This window comes from Rutilus rutilus (assembly GCF_951802725.1).
Source record: "Rutilus rutilus genome assembly, chromosome: 18".
Taxonomy (NCBI): domain Eukaryota; kingdom Metazoa; phylum Chordata; class Actinopteri; order Cypriniformes; family Leuciscidae; genus Rutilus; species Rutilus rutilus.
The window spans coordinates 35,010,169-35,029,841 of record NC_140231.1 but is presented as its reverse complement, the minus strand read 5'-3'; the positions used below and the strand labels follow the sequence as shown (position 1 = coordinate 35,029,841).

General features: G+C 37.6%; 1 long non-coding RNA gene across 1 annotated transcript; it reads right to left on the bottom strand.

Annotated features, from left to right (window-relative positions):
* Positions 1-4,201: 4,201 nt before the first annotated feature.
* LOC311277512 lies at positions 4,202-6,862 on the bottom strand. Its single transcript, XR_014625275.1, has 4 exons — positions 6,746-6,862; positions 5,920-6,128; positions 4,520-4,566; positions 4,202-4,420 (listed from the first exon to the last, which is right to left on the bottom strand). It is a non-coding gene; the product is annotated as an uncharacterized lncRNA (long non-coding RNA).
* Positions 6,863-19,673: the final 12,811 nt, after the last annotated feature.

The window sequence follows — 19,673 nt, the reverse complement described above, 5'->3', positions numbered from 1 at the left end:
GCTCTGGAGTGGAGGATGATCTCAACAACCTCAGTCGAGAGACCTGAACTTATGAGCTGGGCCCCCTCAGAGGCCAAGCCCAAAGTTTCCACAATTCTGGGCGGGGGTGAAGGATCAATCCGCTCGCAGCGCACTGCTCGTTCTGTGTGATGGGGCAGTGCTGTGTGCCTCGCGTTTTCGAACCTGAAAAATGCGTTAGGTGTGATCGGGGCCTAATATAGCAAAGCACCTGAAAGACCGACACCCGGATCTATATAAATAATTTCGAGAGGTTGGTAACTCTTCTCATTTTAACATTTCTGAAACATTAACCAAGATGGCCTAGTATTGTTGTTGATATGAGTGTGTGTTGTCTCGTTTTTTCACCGTAACTTTTTTAACCGTAAAGTTAATATAATCTGACTGAGGAATCTTAGACATGTAAATATTTTAACTGTGGTTAATATTTTAAATTAACTTGTGCTTATTTAACTTTATTAAAAAAAAATAATAATTCTGCAATTTGCCTTCATTAGCGATTATCATCAATTTGATTACACAGATACTAATTAAACTAAACTGAGCTAGACAATGACATCTCTGAATTCAATAATGAAATGACTTTAACTGAAAAGTGAATGTTTAATCTTATTATTATACATTACTGACACTCTATCCTCCAATTTGATACTGTTAAGAGCTTTGACACAATCTGTATTGTTAAAAGCACTATATAAATAAAGGTGACTTGAGTTCATGTCGATCCAGTGAGCATTGTTTTCGTGTGTGATGCACGCACGTTTGTGTTTAAATCTGTTCATCAAATAACATTAATGTATTAACCAGCATTTATGCTTTTGAACAAGTGCACTACCTCAGGACATTTTTGTTCATGTAAAATATACCTCATTGTCATGGTCTAGACTTGTTATATTTAGCTTTAAATAAAAAAAATACTCCCTTAATATTGTTATTTTTTTCTCAGTGATATCGAAAGTGTTATTGAATATCGATATTTTTCAAGGTATCGTATCGAAGTTAGAAATTCTAGTATCGTGACAACACTAGACGGATGGCTACATGGAAGGATGCGTCCTTCAAATCTATCGTGACAAACCAGTCCTCGGACTGAATCTTTGACACAATCTGTTTGAATGTAAGCCTCCATCCTTCTTTGGAACAATGAAGTACCCCTAGAAATCTGGGTGGAAGAACCGAACTGAATTCTGTAACCCTTTCTATAGTGAGCAGGTCCCAATGAGATATATTTGGCACAGTAGCTTCCGCGCTGCCAGAAAATCTACTAATGGGAGCAGTCTCTCGAGACTGGCCTCTGGTAATGGTCGAACAGCCACCTCGGTGCCCTGAAGCGGCGAACCGGCAGGGAACAAACGAACTTGCAGAGCTGTGACCCTCCTCAGAGAGTCGCTTCCCACAGGGCACGAGGAGAAACGGGCACCGCATTTTGATGAGGTGGAAACCGTTTCTCCCCGGAGGAGACTTCCCTCAGAAGTCTGATGGCCTCAGCGTCAGGACTTCTTGTTAGTCGAAGCCTTCTTAGAGATAACTACTGTCCTCAGATCGGTCTTTTAAAGCAGCTTCTCAACGAATTTTACACAATAAAAAAAATAATAATAAAAAAAAAAATACACAGATAGAAATGCAAAGCATATAAAAAAACAAAAGAATACACTGGAATACAAAATAATTAAAACCATTAGAAAAAAGCTAACCTAAAAAGTGAGTTTTTAGATTGATTTAAAAATACTTCGATTTTGCGCATGTTTATTATGATAAGGAAGTGTGTTCCAGTATGACAGAGCCAATCTCAGATCTGACACACTCATAAAAACAAACTCAGAAGTCAGAGACACAAGATCTAAACCAGATTAAATCAGTCTCAGAAACACCAAAGACAGTTTCCAGTTGGTTGAGTAAGAGGTTTCAAATTGACATTGTCAAAAGATCAAGAAGGATAAGGATAGAGAGAGAACCAGAATCTGAAGCTATTAGCAGATCAACTGTGGAGTTAATGAAAACCAGACTGAAGCGGCTCGAAAAGATTATTAACAGTAAGATGATTGTGTAGCTGCAAAGCCACAACTCGTTCTAGTGTTTTTGCCAGAAAGGGGAGGTTTGATATGGGGTGATAATTATTTAAATTGTTCAAATCAACATCATGCTTTTTTTGAAAGGGTCGAACTCGCACTCCGTCGATGACGCAATGGGGAACTTCTCTACATGAACCGGTGTCTGAAAAGCTATCCCATCACTACAATTTATATTGACCGGCGACAGTCTATGACATCATCATTAGTGCGACCCAGAAGTATATAAGGGGAGCCGGGAGAACACGTCAACATCTTTTCATCTCCAGGGACTGTTTTGTCTTTACGCTTCAACCTGAAACTTCAAAAGGTAATCATGGCTTGTGAAAAACTCTTCAGGAAGTGTGTGGATCTGTGTCTAAGATATTTGACACCTGATGACACACACAGCTTGTGCGTTTACTGTTGGGGCTCAGAGCACATACGATCAGTTCTTGAGGGAGCTGATGTGCCACTGTGGGTTTTTCCCTTGAGAAAACTCCGCTCTCGTCTGCTCTCTTCTCGAGGGAACAGGGACAAGCATCTGAACCAGGCGATTCAGGTCCCACTCGCGCTGAGCAGAGACTGGAGCCGTGGGGTTTCAGAGGGTTGTTAATCTTATGAGTTTGAGCTGCTGGATGAGCATGTGTTGTCACTAACATCCTCTGATCTGACAGAGAGTGCTCTGCTGGATATGAAAACAACCAGTCCAAGAGAAAAGGAGATGCTGATGAGGGTGAAGAGGATTTACAACCCGAACCCCCACAGCCTCCCTGCCCTGCGTATGATGAGTTGGGAGTGTTATGTAACGCGCTTCAGCGAGGCTTCAGCTGCCGTTAGAGTGTGTGAGGGAAGAGACCACTCGTGGCAGACTTGACAATCGGTTTATTTTCAGCCTTAACGCTCCAGCTCCCGTGAGCCTTCCATTTGTAACCAGACACTAAAGCGATAACCCATAAAACGTGCTTGAACCAATCAGATTGCTTGGGTCATAAACTGGGACTCGACACTTCACCACAACGGCATGATTTCTTGTAAATCAGCCTGGTCTATTTTCAGAGTGCATGCGTGCTGAGCCGAACACACATCTGTGTACAGAAACAACAGACTTTTACAGACTCATCCGAGCAGAAAGAGCTAGACTACAGAACGGGTTCTTCTTCAGATGTGTGTCTCAATCCTGTACAATACATGAGCTCATACTCGATGAAAAGCTGCCATTCTGCGCATTAAAAATAAATATTTGTGCACATTTGTGCGAGTTGATTCTGGTCTGCTTATAAATCAATGACAATTTTACGATTATGATTACACATGCTAAGAAAGAGTTATTTTTTCTGTGGCCACGGAAAATATACTTTCTGAAGAGTTTCACGTGTCTCCTTTTTTTATAATTTATAAATTTGCTTTTGCTACATTGTTCAGTTGAAAAACATTGATCTAACTTTTTTATTTATTTATTTATTTTTATTGCAAATTAACCATACAGAAGCTTGGTAAGAAATCAAAGTGAAAAACAAAAGCAAAAAAAAAAAACAAAGAAAGAAAGAGAAAACAGCTGAATATAGATGTCGATATAGTGGTGTATGCAGGTACATTGGTAAGTAATGGGATATTTTAGTGAAATAGATATAGATAGAGGCAATTTAAGACAATCATAGTAATAGTAATAGAGTTGTAGTGGAAGTAGTAAACACTACTAATAATAACAATAATAATAGTGGTAGTAGTAACAATAATATTTTTGAAATTTATCGGATTAGCATTAGTAATTTATAATAATAATAATAATAATAATAATAATAATAATAATAATAGTATTAGTAATAATACATTTAGATCAGTCAATAAAATTATTGTAGATGTACACTATTATATATATATATATATATATATATATATATATATATATATATATATATATATATATATATATATATATATATATATATATATATATCTGGGTTGATATATGACAGATATCCATAGATAATTGTAGAATGATGTATTCAGTAATACTCAGAGATCATTTATTATAAGTTTGTGAACATGTTAACATATTGATCTCGCTGATTTTTATCAAGGATCAAGTGCAACAAAAATATTAACACACAAAACAAAACAAGTTTAGGTAATTTTTGTATTTATTATTTTTTACAAGAAGCTTGGAACATGTTTACAAATCTGTACAACTCAGGAAAGAATAAAGTAAATACGAACATGTACTATTTACATATAAAATCAGTTCATTCACATTCGTATTATATACAGTAAAGTGCATGTTTTATGAACTTATTATTCGTTGAAAAAGGAACATGGAGAATATTTAGCAGGTTAGATGAATCTGCTGCTTTCTGAAAGGAGAAATACAGAAATATAACACAAAGATCAATATAACGCCAGATTTCTGCTTCAGTTTTCACTCTATTTCTCTGTATTTGTGTGTGTCTCACCTTTTCTGTGACTAAAACATCACAATGAATCGGTGAAACATGAGAAACTGTGAATGAAGAACACAAACATCAGATTATAGCAATTCCCGCTCAAAAAGCGAAAATTAATAAATCAGTGTCACTGCGATGGAAAGATCTGCCAAATGCTTACAGTTGTGGATATACATTTACTTACAAGTTCCTTAATCTACAAAATGTGAGTATTTTTTTTAACAAAATTAATAAGCATAAGAGACTTGAACAGAATTTGACGTAGGCTGATATATTTTCATATACAGTGAAAAGGTTCAAATGGACCGGAACGGTCCGGTCCGGAACTGTGTTCCGTCATCATTCTTAGATAAATAATAATAATAATAATAATAATAAATAGTTTAATTAATATCAATGATAGCGCTATGGTAGGCTATTGTTAAAAAAATGTCGCGTGCACGTTAAATTGCAACCAGCCTGGTGCTCTTGAAGGAGTCCTTCCACATTAAATCAAAACGTAACATCACAAACGCATTAACAAACACGCTTACCGACAGTCACGGTTCTCCTGTCTGATTTGAGTGCATCTACGCCGGTTCACGCTCCCTCTCCTCCGCTGAACGCCAGCGATTACCAGTGCGTGAAATGCACTCACGCTGGTTGAGCGCGGTAAAGTTAGTTTTAGGTTTGATATTCGCCGGACGTTTGTTTTCCCTTGCCATTGTTCTAGGGTCGGCAGTCTTACAAAGATATCAATAGCAGGATTAGTTTCAACATGATGTAACCATTGTATATCGACATGAAATATTTATTCAAAATCGCCTATACGTGCGTTATATCTGCATATTTAAACCTGAGTGCTTTGACGCGTTTCTTTCCACAGTGCATGATGTCTAAAGCATAGAACACACCAAGCCGACGCCGACGAACTAGTGCTGATGAAAGTCCACTGTGTTGTCGCCTCGCGGCGTCGAGGTTAAAAGCTGCATTTGAACACACCGTAAGGGAACGTCTGCCAATTTTACACCAACTGGGGTAAACATCCTATAATTTGTATTATTTAAAATAAATTGTAACGTTTAAAAGCAGACGTTTTCAAATTCCAAAGCTTGTAGAAGGTTCCTATTGGCAATACTGACTAAGCTACAGCTTTCAATGAGTAAATTAACTTGTCTAAGGAAAACATAAATATCAGTTGAGCCTATGTTTACTTTCTTCACTGACACAGACTGTGGGTGGGGCTGTGGGGGGTAATGTGGGCTGGTGGGGGTGGGGGGTCAAAAGTTGTTTGTTGCTTTATAGCCTACTGTATAGTGACTGAAAAGTTATAGTTTATAATTGATTTTACACATTCAAACACCAGAGAAGATGAAACACTGAAGATGATGAAATATGACAGTTTGCTATTAAACATCATAAATACTCACAGTTTGGTTTTCCGCTATTAATGCTGTTTCGTCTGTCTAGACTCTGTGTGTTTTTCTGTTTTGGTTCATTAAATTGTAACGTTTGTCCTCTTGGTTCCCCATTCTTCTCTCTCTCTCTTGTCCACATGTTAATTTATTCTGTAGTTTGTGAAGCTCAACACATGTTCTCCCATGCTGTAATTTCTCATATATTCTGACTTTGGTAATATCTGTTCAAGAGAATACAGTAGTTCAGTTCAGAGTGAAGTTTGACATCAGTTAATGATTGTTGAGCAATACAGGTTTACATTTCAGTTTCACTATAATAGAGACATTAATGTCTGGATATCTGTCTATGGAAAAATCAGTAAGACTTTATTTTACAGTGTCTTTGTTACATATGACATGTACTTACCATAGTAATAACAGTAAATTATGCATAATTACATGCAACTAACCCTAACCCTACCCTAACCCTATAGGTATACATGTAGTTGCTTAATATCACACAGTGCTTAAAAAGATCTAAAGCTACAGATTGGTGTCTATTGGTGAATTTAAAGGCATCTTAAAGACAGTGGTAATGAAGGCTTGTGATGGTTTTTGTTGAGAGGATACTGTGTTCTAATATAGTATTAGTATTATTATTAATAATAATGTTGTCTTCATATATGGCTGCTACCTTGGCCAGGTCTCTCTTGTAAAATATTACTATATTACTTTCTGGTAAAATAAAGGAAAAATAAAATTATAAATATATAATTACACTGTAACAATGACACCTTAAAATATAGAGTAACTAAAAAATAACTTTACAAAACAATTAAAGACAAAGTGTTTTAGTTACCTTGTGATGAGCAGAAGAGAGGAGACATCCAGTGCAGAACTGAGAGATCAGATGTTCAGAAAGATCAGCTTTTAGTGTGAAGGTTAAACTCCTCTTCTGGCTTCTGCTATAGGCTGATCAGTTTTAGAATTCTAAACAGTCAGTTTCTGAAACCACAAACACCTCAATACTTCCTGGTAACCGATTTGCCTTCACAGAATCTCTCAGTGAAATGAACTCCCCGCCACATCTCCTGAGATCATCACAACTTTTGACACCCAGTAAATGCTGAAGACTCTTTACTGAACAACACAACATTAAACTAACAAGGCGCTTACAACAACAAATAAATCTATATATTTCTCCTCTGCTCTTGCTTGTCTCCAAATCTAGCTTTCTAATAAACCTGATATTATATTATATTAATTTTGTGGCTTTGTGGCAAATTACTTGTGATATTCCTCATTTGTAAGTGGATAAAAACATCTGCTAAATTAATAAATGTAAATCTACAGTACAGTATATTTGCAGTATTTTGTCTGTGCTGTGTTTGTATTTAGTATTTCGTTGTATTTGTTTTATTTATATAAATACAGTGTGTTTTTAGTTTTGTGAATTATGACCAACTTATCTACAGTAAATATTGAATTATTTCTCCTGTTTTAAGGTATAATGGATACAGCAACAATGTTGAGTCCCATGTGCTTATAGAGTCAATAATGTGACACGAACTGTCAAGTCATTTTATTCAATATGATTTCATAGTTCAGATCATGTCAAGAATCTCATTCAGTTATAAACTCCAAATAAAAATAATAACAATTTTGAATTTAAATTTGCTTATAAATGTTGGAATTTGAGGTATTCAGATCTGATCAAATGAAACGAAATCAATAATCCATGTCCATTATTTTTTGAAAATGATGCAGTGCAGGAGTTAGTTTAACACTAACTTAATTTAACACACCAGGGCCCGTATTCATAAAGAATCTTAATGCAAAGAGTAGCTCCTAGTGACAAAATTCTAAGAAAATTCTTAGAAATGTGGCCGTTTACTCTTAAAATTAAAGAAAAACTCCTAGTAAAGAAAAAAGTAATTCAGAAAGCATCTTAACCCTTAAAAGAGGTCTTAAGGTCAAAATTGTTAGGAGCACGGACGAGGACTTTTAAGAGGCTTAAGAGTTTCTTTAGCAGAGGAGAAAATGGCAGAAAGACGAAGAGGGAGAAGAAATGTGTTGCAGACAATGGATGACAGTGAGTTAATAAGACGCTATAGATTAGATGCAGGGATCATGTTTGTGACTGATCTTTTTAGAGACACGCTAATATCTCCGACACAGCGCAGAAATGCCATAGCGCCTGAAATGAAAGTAATCACTACATTACGATATTTGGCAACTGGGAAAATTCCATGTTTGATACATTAAAACCAACATTCAAACCACCGCTTAAATAGACATGCCAGCAATCAGTGTAACTGGAAAGAGTGGAACAATTTTTATCATTCTAAGCAATCAAATACCTTATAGGAAATCAACAGCATGGTAAATAAAAAAAGGATTTATATACACATATATAATGTGTGTGTGTGTGTGTGTGTGAGAGAACGATCAAATAGGAAAAATTACGCATGTAAGTTCAAAGTGGAGGCTTAGAATAGACCCTATACTTAAAATCACTTTTTTTTTTCTTCTTGGACAACCAACCAATCACAGTCTTCAAAAGATTGTGTCATACATAGCAACGGGGTCAACCCCGCCTCCTCACTAAGATAAAAGTTTTTGTATTTTCCTTACTCAGAGTTGCTCTCAGATCGGTCCCGAATCGCTCTTAAGCTAAGACTCCTACATAAAAGTTTTTAAGCTAAATTAAGAGTTTTCTGAGAGGATTCTTAGAATCTTTATGAATACGGGCCCAGGGCCCGTATCCCTAAAGAATTTTTGTGCAAAAAGTGGCTCCTAGCGGCCAAATTCTAAGAAAATTCTCAGAGTCATGACGTTTTCTTAGAATTTCCCCTAAAAGTGACACAAAAATCCCAGTTAATATAAAAGCTATTCCTCAAGATTCCTAGCGCTTAAAAGGGCTCCTAAGGCGAGATCTGCTAAGAGCAGGGAAGAGGACTTTTAGTGGCTTAGGAGTTCCCCTAAGCAGCTGCACATTCCTTTTTTTCTCCATTTTCTGTGTTTGTAGGATATTTGTTAACAAGCCTTCATAAATAGACCAGCCAGCAATCACAGACATTGATAAAAGCTGAGCCGTGTTACCCTCGTTAAGACCACATTGAGTTGTAACGTTGCAATTTCTACTTCATTAAGGACAGCCCCTTGAGATAGGCCATCTTGTTTTCAATGGGGTCCATATGGGAGTGAAAGTACAAAATATGCCAGCTAGGATATTAATATGAGCAAATAAGACACGAATCATTATTTGAACAGGGTGTAATGAGCTTAAGTTTTCACATATTTTAGATTCTAATGTTAGGCTATAACCCCTACAGCTTACTCTTCATTTTCCAGATATTTTCTTGAATGTGAAATATTATTTACAATTACAGTCTGCATAAGATTAGAGTGTATAATTATGTTTATTGATTTGAGGGTACATCCTTTGCTCATTATCACCAAAAGTTCATTTTCATCAAACTTGTAGGATCAACCAATCACGGCTTTTGAAATGATGACTCATACCTAGCAACGGGGTCAACCACACCTCCTCACTAAGATAGGATTTTCCATCCATTCCTTGCTCAGAGTTCACTGAAAATGTTCTGGAATCACTTCTAAGCTAAAACTCCTGGCAAGGAATTCTTAGGTTAAGTTAGGAGCTCTCTGAGAGGATTCTCAGAATCTTTAGGGATACGGGCCCTGATCTAAAGCTCATCGAGTCCTTTTTGGCTTACTTGAAAACGCCAGCTGAGTTTCACAATCCTGATCAGTGATGTTCTGAAATGAGGAAGCAAATTTTTTTTTTTTTATAGATAAAATGTAAATTCATGTCCCAGTTATACCTACACATAATGTTGTCACAGTTTTCTGGTTTGATAAACATTTACTTTACATAACTATATTCATTTTTCTTTACAATTTAGTATTTTTACATTAACTGTTAAATGCAATTAATGTTCTATTTATTAAAATCAAGTATAAATCTAATCAAGTTGTGTTTGTAAGCTTTTTTACATTTATTCCAAAATAATAACTAAAGGCAGTAACAATTTAAAAATATATAGTTTTTTATTCGTGAATCGATATAGCTTACAGCTGTTCTTTTTAATAGTCAACTTATCTTCAGATTATCAGTCATAAAGCTGAGTAAATGCTGTGAAATCCCCACAGTCATCCTGTTCTTCTCAGATCAGTTCAAGCTTGATGTGACCTACAGCAGTGATATATAAGTGGCTGAGATGTTTACTTATTTTTAATTAGTCTTCCCATTAAACGCAAAATTTTCTTCATTCACGAACGCACGTGAAAGCAAAAGGTGGGATTTATCGCGTAAGGTTAGACTAAAACTAGTGCTCAAAACATTTTTGTAAACTGAATTAAAATTTCAACATGAATAATAATAATAATACATTTTATTTATAATGCGCTTTTCTCACACCCAAAGCGTAAAAAGTAATAGAAAAAAATAACAACACACAAACACATAATATAATTGTAAGTGCGGGAAATGTTTGTCTTTTATTTTGTATTTTGCGTGTACATTTCCAGGTGGTTTGGTCACATGGATATAGGTGGACCTGGTAGTGTTTAGCCTCTCAGCCTTGTTTACACCAGGGGTCTGTACCATGAACCCGGTTTAGGGTAGCCAGGTGTGTTTCAGTTTAGTTTGCACCAATCCTGGGTTTCAGGCACTATGAAAGTGGTTTGGCTTTTAGCAGTGTTCATCGCCATAGTGACTCACGCTCCACGGCTAACCTGGTCCGGGTCAGGTGATGTTCCAGGTGAGAGATCTGAAACCGAACTTGAACCAATCAGCTGTGAGCAAAGTGTCACATGTCTAATGTGATTAAGTCACTCCACTTGTTTCCAGGAATTACAGGAATGTCACTTTTAAAGACAAAATCGTCTGGCTTTTAGTGACGCTTATTTAGAATAATTTTGTATTATTTAGATATTATGTAATTATTATACCCTTAATTGATCACAAATGTACAGTTTTAGTTTATCAATTATTATTACGCACAGTTTAATTGAATAAATATATAAAGGTAATATAAATACACTTTAGAATCAATAGATAAAGCTATAAAATGACTACATGTGAGCTTAAATGTTCAATTCTCTCAATACCTTTATCAACTGTATAAACTAACTTCACAACTTGCACTGATATAGCAAGACCTTTTCTTTTAATTGTCCTCTTTCATAGACCGCTATTTTCTTCTTTCTGTGTAAATTTGTTTAAATTCAAAATATTTTTCAATCTCGTAATATTCAGCAGAAGAGAGAAGTGAATCGCACTGCTTCTCTTGCAAGAAATTAATCTCAGTTTCTCTCTTTCTCAGCCTGTGATTGGCTGGTTTCTCTTTCTTAGCCTGTGATTGGCTGTTCGCTGCTGATGTCACTCCTAAACTACTAAACTCAGTATAAAGCCTGAGTTAACAGAGAGAGTTGATGATCAGCATCATGGTACCAACAAAGCCTGGTTGGATTGGTTTGGTTATGTCAACTCAAACTAATTCTGTAACCCTGAGTGTGTTCAACTTCCATCATGGAACAGGCCCCAGGTGTAAATGCCGATGGGGATTTACGGGGATTATCCGTCGAGATGGATTTAAATCTGATCGCTCAAACCACATCAGGAGGAGGTCTGGGCCGCATTCAAGACGAAACTGGACAAATGTAAATGCATCTGGTTGTTAAAACTTTTACTACTCCCAATAATGCTAAAAAATAAACTCGTGAGTGTGTGTTATAGGCTGTGGGTCCTATTTTATCAATCTAAGCGCATGGTCTAAAGCGCAGGACGCAAGTGCACTTAGGGCGTATCCGATTCCACTTTTGCTAGTTTAACATAGGTCAGAAAATGGTCATGGTCTAAAGGGTTGTCCCAATTCTCTTAAGCCCCTCTCACACAGCGCATTGATCCCGGGAAATTGCCAGAGTGCCTTATGTGTGAACGCAAACACATTCACATCGATCCCGGGTTGGACCTAGTAACATTGTCGGTATCAGTCCCGGTCCCGAAACGCGCTCTGTGTCAACAAAAGCCGTAATCAATGCACAAAGGTGTGTGTCGTAGTGATGACGCTGAAGCTGGGATCGTTTGCCAGCTAGTGAAACGGTACATAATGCGCTAGTATATGATCGAATCAAAGCACTAGCAAGAGAGAAATCGCAAACTTAAGACGCTGGAGACATGTCACATCGATGTCATGTGTCTTTACAGGATGTGTGTGAACGCATGTACATATTCCATATCTTTACGTACAAAATAATAATCTTTTACATTGTAAATTGTAATCCTTTTATTTTTAATATTTTTGCTAGTTTGTGTGCTGCTGTGTGTGTAATAAGCAGAGTGTACACGCGTTGTGGATCCGCCTATAGGCACACATTAACGTGCTCATTAAATAACAAAAACAATATTGCTCAACTGACTTTAGAGCAGGTTTCAGTCGGTCAACGGCTCAGTCTATTTCAGTTCCTAGCAACGCTCCAACAATGCACCAGAACACACCTCGTTCTCCGACCAGCCGCCCATGGTCGCACAGATGGGTGCAAATGCATTTGCTGCTTAAACAACGTGGCACAGGACGTGAACACGATAAATGCGTCTGACTGAAACTAGCAAAAAACACTTGCGTTGCGCTTGGCGCTGCATTGCGCCGGGTGTAAGATATGCCGGTGCTACTTCAACACGAATCACTGCAGATGAGCATCTGAGCATCTCTTCATCAAGCCAATAAGCAAACTATCGCAAATCAAAATGAAAGTAAGTCACAGACTCTTAACGCACAATCATCTTCATTAAAAGTAAAGAACCGAAATGATCTTACCAGTGCTTTTGTCACTCTCTCTCTCTCTTACTGCGGTCTTTGATTTTAAAATTTGCTGATGGTCAATAAAATGCAGCTCATATCTGTTGCTTTCGGTGACGTGCATCCAGTAAATCTGCATATAGCACGGGAATTGAAGATCAGATTTATATCTGTTTTGCGAAAAGTATATTCCTTTGCTCATATAATCTTTAAGCTAATAAGGTTAGGCATATTTGGCTTGCTGTCCGCAGTGGAGGGACTCGAGGAAGCAGCTTCAACTCAAGCTTAGATCTTATAAACCCCCAGTGGGACTACTAATGCTTGAATGAGGAGTATAGTAGCAAGATGCCTAAATTATGTAGGTGGAGTTGGGGAGGTGGAGGGACACCAGAACAGCGGATGCTAGAGCGAGGTGATCGAGCGGCTGCTAGTATGCTCCGGCAGATAATTGAAAGATTCCTCCCCAAATTACGCTGTGAAATTCGCTAAGCATTTTTAAATGGGTGGGTTTTCAACTGTTTCTTAAAAGAGCTTAATGCGGGAGCACTGCAAACAATCAGAAGAAACGCATTCCAGAACCTCGCGGCGGCACAAGAGAACGCTCTCTGTCCCATAGTTTTTAATCAGCAGGGACTGATGAAGGAGAAGAGAATCAGTAGAGCGAAGACGACGAGACGGCATATAAGGGGTTACTAAATCACACACTCTAAAAAATGCGGGGTTGTAAAAAAATGCGGGGTTGACCCAACATTGGGTTAAAAAATGCAGTTTAAAAATGGACAAATTGCATTTTGGACAAAATCAAAAATGGACAAAAATGCAATTAAAAAATGGACAAATTGCATTGGTTACATTAAAAATGTAACCCAACGGCTGGGTTTGTCCATTTTTAAATTGCATTTTTAACCCAACGTTGGGTTAGTCCATATTTGACCCAACATTGGGTTAAAACAACCCAACATTTTTTAGAGTGCACAGATAAGAAGACAGCTTTATAAGTTAGAGTTTTAAATTCAATACGTGATTGGACTGGAAGCCAGTGCAGATCACAAAGGACACCCTGTCATACTTATTCCACTCTCCAATCAAGTGTAGGGCGTTTCTTGTTACCTGCCTGTCAAACAAATCAACGTCAAAGAACATCGTGTTATAGAGCAATGGTGGCATGGAACTCGCTCCCGTTATTTTTGGTCTCAGAGAGTCACAATGTTAGTTTTTCCAAAAGACTGAGACTGTATTTATTTACTTTGGAGTAACTGTAATTATGTAATTAATAATGACTGTATAATGAGCTATGGCAATTGAAATGTGATTTTTATATTTTATATTATACCCAGAGAGTGGTAATATTTTGTACATAGAAGAGCTTATATTGTTATGTTGTTAGATTATATTGTTATATATGTTTAGTGTATATTATTATTATTATTATTAGAAGAAGACTTAGACGATGTTGTGTGCACTTCTGTATTTGTCTTCATTGTTGTACAGCTTTGATGTTAATATTTTGGTAAAAATTGTTAAGACCCCAGGAAGAATAGCTGCTGCTTAATGGAGTAGCTAATGGGGATCTAAATAATAGAATTCTGCCTAATTCTGAATGTATTGCAACCATTTAATAGACTTTACTGGTAGACCGATGTAAAGTGAATTGCATTAATCAATTCTTGATCTGATACATGCATGGATGAGCCTTTCTGCATCAGATGTGAAAGGAAAGGCCTAATCCTTGTAGTATTTCTGAAATGCCGATTTTGTAACACTCTTAAAGTAAGCCTCAAGTGTCAAGTGAACGTCAAACATCACACCAAGGTTACAAGCTAACAAAGACAGCAGTACAGAGCTGTTATCTGTTATCAACAACAGAGCTGTTGCTGGTGTGCCAATAAGAAGAACCTCAGTCTTAGAATATTCAATTTTAGGAAGTTATGATGCATCCATAATGTATTGTCCTTGTAATAAATATTGGAGAGCAATTGATTATGGAAATGACCCAGAAATTAGAAATGTTAGACAAGGTTGAGATTTTTATAATGGACGATCTTATAGTTGAGCATCTCCGGAGGGACAACGTAAAGAGAGCTCTCAAGACAGAGAAGAAGAAGAGAAAGATCTTCCACTAAGGCTCAACTCCCTAAGAATGGACTGATTCATCAAGCACAGCAGTTGATAAAAATTATCAGACAAGCTGAACAATTAAATAGAAAAATAATACACATTGCAAACAGTCTTATGGTTGAAAATGAAATAAACTGCTCAAATGAGGATGTGTTGAATTAGAATTACTTAAAGCCTAATTTGAGCTTGGCCTGCTAACTTTAAGGTCATTGTTACGCCCGTTTGACACGTACTCCGTGTGTTAGTGCGTATGTGGTGCGTATTTATTTCCGTACCCATGTTAACAGGTTATGTCCGTTTCACACATCCTCCGTGTTGTGGTCAGGCCCGGCTCCAGATGATGAAAGGTGGGCCAAGTGATGTTCCAGGTGGGCCGGGTGTATGGGGTGGGGGGTATATATTTTTGTATATATTTTGCAACTATTTAGTAACTGTATGTATATAGAGATAAAAATGTTTAACAGGTTTATTTTTACATTCTCTCTTTTTGCGTTTGAAATATATATATATATATATATACCCCTTAACAGATCCTGTATCAATTAAGTAACTTTAGATTTGATAAAAAGGGACAGGTCTTTTAAAATAACTATTTACATCACTAGTCAAATTACAACATCAGCTTTTTTGCTCATTTTAGAAAAGTATTACAAACTAAAAATGTTCATTTTATCTGAAATGCTGTTTTTCTTAAGAATTATTCTCACGTCTGGTAACGTAGTATAACATTACAGATTTTTGGCCATTGTTATTTTTTTACATTTTTATTTTTACATTCTTATGTATATTTAGAATCTTATTTACTACACAACAGATCCTGTATCAGTTTAGTAACTTTAGATTTGAGGAAAACGGGGCAGGTCTTGAAAAAGATCTACTTATATCACTATTATTTACAACATCAGCTTTCTACTCATTTTAGAGAATTCTGTTACAAACTCACCCATGTCCAGTTCATGTGTTATTGCTTTTTAATGAGCTAAAAACACAAGGTTTTCCTTTCGGAACAAGAAATCTGTGTGTGTTGTGTTTAATTATAGGCTACAGAGTGTGGTAACTCTTGATTACAAGTCATCATGAAGATGACTTGTAATCAAGTTCACTAAAAGTTCTGATAAAGTTGATTGGCTGTTACATATTGCTTCATAATTCAGCACGTCCGTGTACCTCAGAGGAAGCGAAGTGAATGAGCTAAGTCTGTCCAAAAAATGAGGGTTGGAAAGAAAACAGAAAATAACATAATCTGGAGCTGAATTGGCCCTTCGCAGGGAGTTTGATTGACAGGCGATCTGTCAGACACATTAAAGAGCCACAAAACTGTATTTATTTTGTCTGTCAGCGCATTGTCAGTGTCCTCTCTGCTCCGCGATGTATGTTTCACTGCATAAGAATATGGTGTGTGGCAGTGTTGTGTACTCGAGACTCAGACTCGTTCTCGAGACCATATTTTAATGGTCTTGGTCTTGTCATGGACTCTTGTGCATTTTGACTCGGAATTGACTCGTACTCGAACATATTAGGACTCGGACTTATTCCCGAGTCCACTCGAGTCCCATTCAAAATATTTCATGATTGATACTGTATGTTAATATTTCTTTAAATTGTTGTTTGATTGAAACGTCCAATGATTGCTGACTTTCTTGTGCGCAACTGCGCATGACTTGAGACTAACGTTCACGCCACGCAAATGCAACAGGAGCCTGGTCAGATGTGATGTGTACAGTGTACATGATTCCATGGTATATTTGATTTACTGTTTGAGTATGGTGCCAATTTTATTGTTACCACCAAATATTTTACATATTCTTGAAGATATCTTTAGGTCTGGTTTTTAGACCCAACCTTAGGTTATCCAACCTCTCTGGTCTCGGTCTCGACTCGATTCGGACTCGACTCTCTCTGGTCTCGGTCTCGATTCGGACTCAAGTGAGCTGGTCTCGACTACAACACTGGTGTGTGGCATGAGACCAGCGATTGAATATCACACCAGTTTTGTAATTGGCTGTTATGTGGTGTGGGGCCAAGGTGGGCCAAGCTTCTGATTGGGTGGGCCAAGACCACCCTGCCCCCCCAAACAAAGATGTTTAAATCTTTTTACAATACATACACATACACACGCATACACATATACACATACACTAACACATTCTCAATAAATAGATAAAACAGCTAAGACAGTAAAAACAATAAACACATCAGTTATTGCACAGAGTCCGATTGCACTGAGGAGATAAAAAGGTGGTGAGAGATCTATGTCTGTATGCATGGGTGTACGTATGATTTTTGTAATATGTTCACAGCTCTGTGCGTGTGCTGGTCCAAGTTAGATCTTCTGCAATGTGCACTCCCAGAAACTTAAAAGTTGCCACCCTCTCCACCTCCTTCCCGTTGATATACAGTCCGTTGTGGTCAATTATTATTTCTTTTGTCTTCTTAATGTTGAGGTTGAGGTCGTTGTCCGTGCACCAGGCTGACAGGTTCTGGGCCTCTTTCCTGTTGGCTATTTCATTGTTGTCTGATATGAGTCCCACTATGGTTGTGTCATCGGCAAATTTGATGAGAGTGTTGGAGTTGTGTGAGGAAGTGCAGTCGTAGGTGAAGAGTGAATAGAGGGCTGGACTTAGGACGCAGCCCTGGGGGACGCCGGTGTTGAGAGTAATGCTAGAGGAGGTGTGATGGTTAATCCTGACACGCTGAGGTCTATTGGTGAGGAAGTTTCTGATCCACTGGCTGGAAGGTCTCCCAGACCCAGTATTTGTAATTTGTTAATCAATTTGTCTGGGTTGATGGAGTTGAATGCAGAGCTGTAGTCTATAAATAACATCCTAACATAGCTGTTGGGTGTTTCCAAGTGTGTGAGGGCTGTGTGCAGTGCTACGTAGATGGCGTCATCAGTGGATCTGTTAGTCCTGTATGCAAATTGATGTTGATTGAGATCAGGAGGAATGCGGGCCTTGATATGGGGCAGTACCAATCTCTCTAAGCATTTCATGATCACTGGCGTGAGAGCCACTGGCCGGTAATCGTTCAGGCTTGTGATAGCTGAGGTTTTGGGTACAGGGATTATGGTGTATTATTGGGTACAGTGTGAAAGCTATGGGTACGGAAAAAAATACACACCGCATACGCACTGCAAACTCAATATGTTTAGACCATAGATATCATATAAAGGCTAGATGTCTTACGGCGGAGTCACTTCCGGCATCACCGGCGGCCATCTTACCACAGGGCTCTGTGAATTAAGGTGAGTGAGCAGCACGCACACAAATCCTCTTATCTCGGTGAAATCTGGACGGATTTACAAACGGTTTGGTTTCTTACAAACGTCATTACCGTGGCTATAATTCTTTCATATGGAAGTCCATTGTTATAATTATTCATATGTATGCAGTGTCATAGCTACATCTCTGACGTTTATAACAAACCAAACCGTTTGAAAATCGGTTGAAAATTGAGCAAGTTATGGTTATTTAAAAGTACATGCACCATGTTACGAGTGAGCGAGCACCCTGTCGTAAGATGGCCGCCGTGTGACCTCCATTGGCCAGCAGCACGCACGAGACATCTAGCCTTTATATGATATCTATGGTTTAGACTATATATTTTTAATGGGAACTGTGGATGTTCACAGTTCCCTTTAAAAATATATGTGGTCCTAACAGTTTTTTCTAGTTTTTTCTAGGTCTAACAGTTCGCCTCAGACCTAGAAAATGTGCGAAACTAGTGAAAGGTCAAACTTTCTAAATATAGCTTTTGTGTATGTGCTGCATACATAGGTGTGAAAAGAAAATAGATATTTTGAATATCTATTTTTCTCAAGCTTATGCTAATAAAGGACGAGGATACGTCCAAAGTTTGACCTTATATAAGGGAATTAGCCATAGTTATAGGGCGGGTGAATTTCGGGTGAAGACTTTTACGTGTTTATGTTATTTTCGCCTTTGGACTTACTGTATGTTGTATTAGTTTGGTTATTTAAGAAATTCATAATAAATCATAATAAAGCAAGATGCCCTATTGAAATATGTGTGATGTGTGGTTTATTTAAACTGCAAAGGTAAAGTATAAATTAAAATGATTGTGACCGATGTGAAGAGGGAGGAGAACTGATACGTACATCACGTTTAGTCGATAAAACCCTTCTGCAAAGGATACACCCATGTATCATCCTCATGACTCCTCTGGAAGCTCCTCACTCCTCGATTCTCGACGGTGCAATTAGAGATATGAGATGTCCTTCAAGATGGCTGAGCTCCATCGGTTTCCGGGTCATAGGATGGAGGACGGAGGAGCGAGGAGACGAGGGCTGCGTTTCAGTACACTTTTAGACACGCACTTGCAAACTTCCCTAAGCACTTCCCCTCGGGGGAATCACTGCCGCCATTTGAAGTGTGTTCCACTTCGTGAAGTGGACGAGGGAAGTTTATATGGACAGACCCTCGACTCCTCGATTTTGACCGAGGCAGCGAGTCTACTTCATATGTACACTTCAGGCACCTACTGTATATACACACAAATTACACACACACATATTATAATATATATATATATATATATATATATATATATATATATACACACACATACATATATACATATACACACAAGTTACACACATATAAATATATATAATATATATATATAATATAATATATATATATATATATATAACCCCTCAAGGTCCTTGAGCTGATATTGTTAAATCATTGATTGCCTGAATGCCTCCATCCCATTATGCTAAATACAACGACATCCCAACAATCGCTATGGCAACACGTATTCAGCCATACATCCAGTGAGCGGATGAAGACGTGTCTCTCTCTGACAGAAACTGCACGTTTCTTC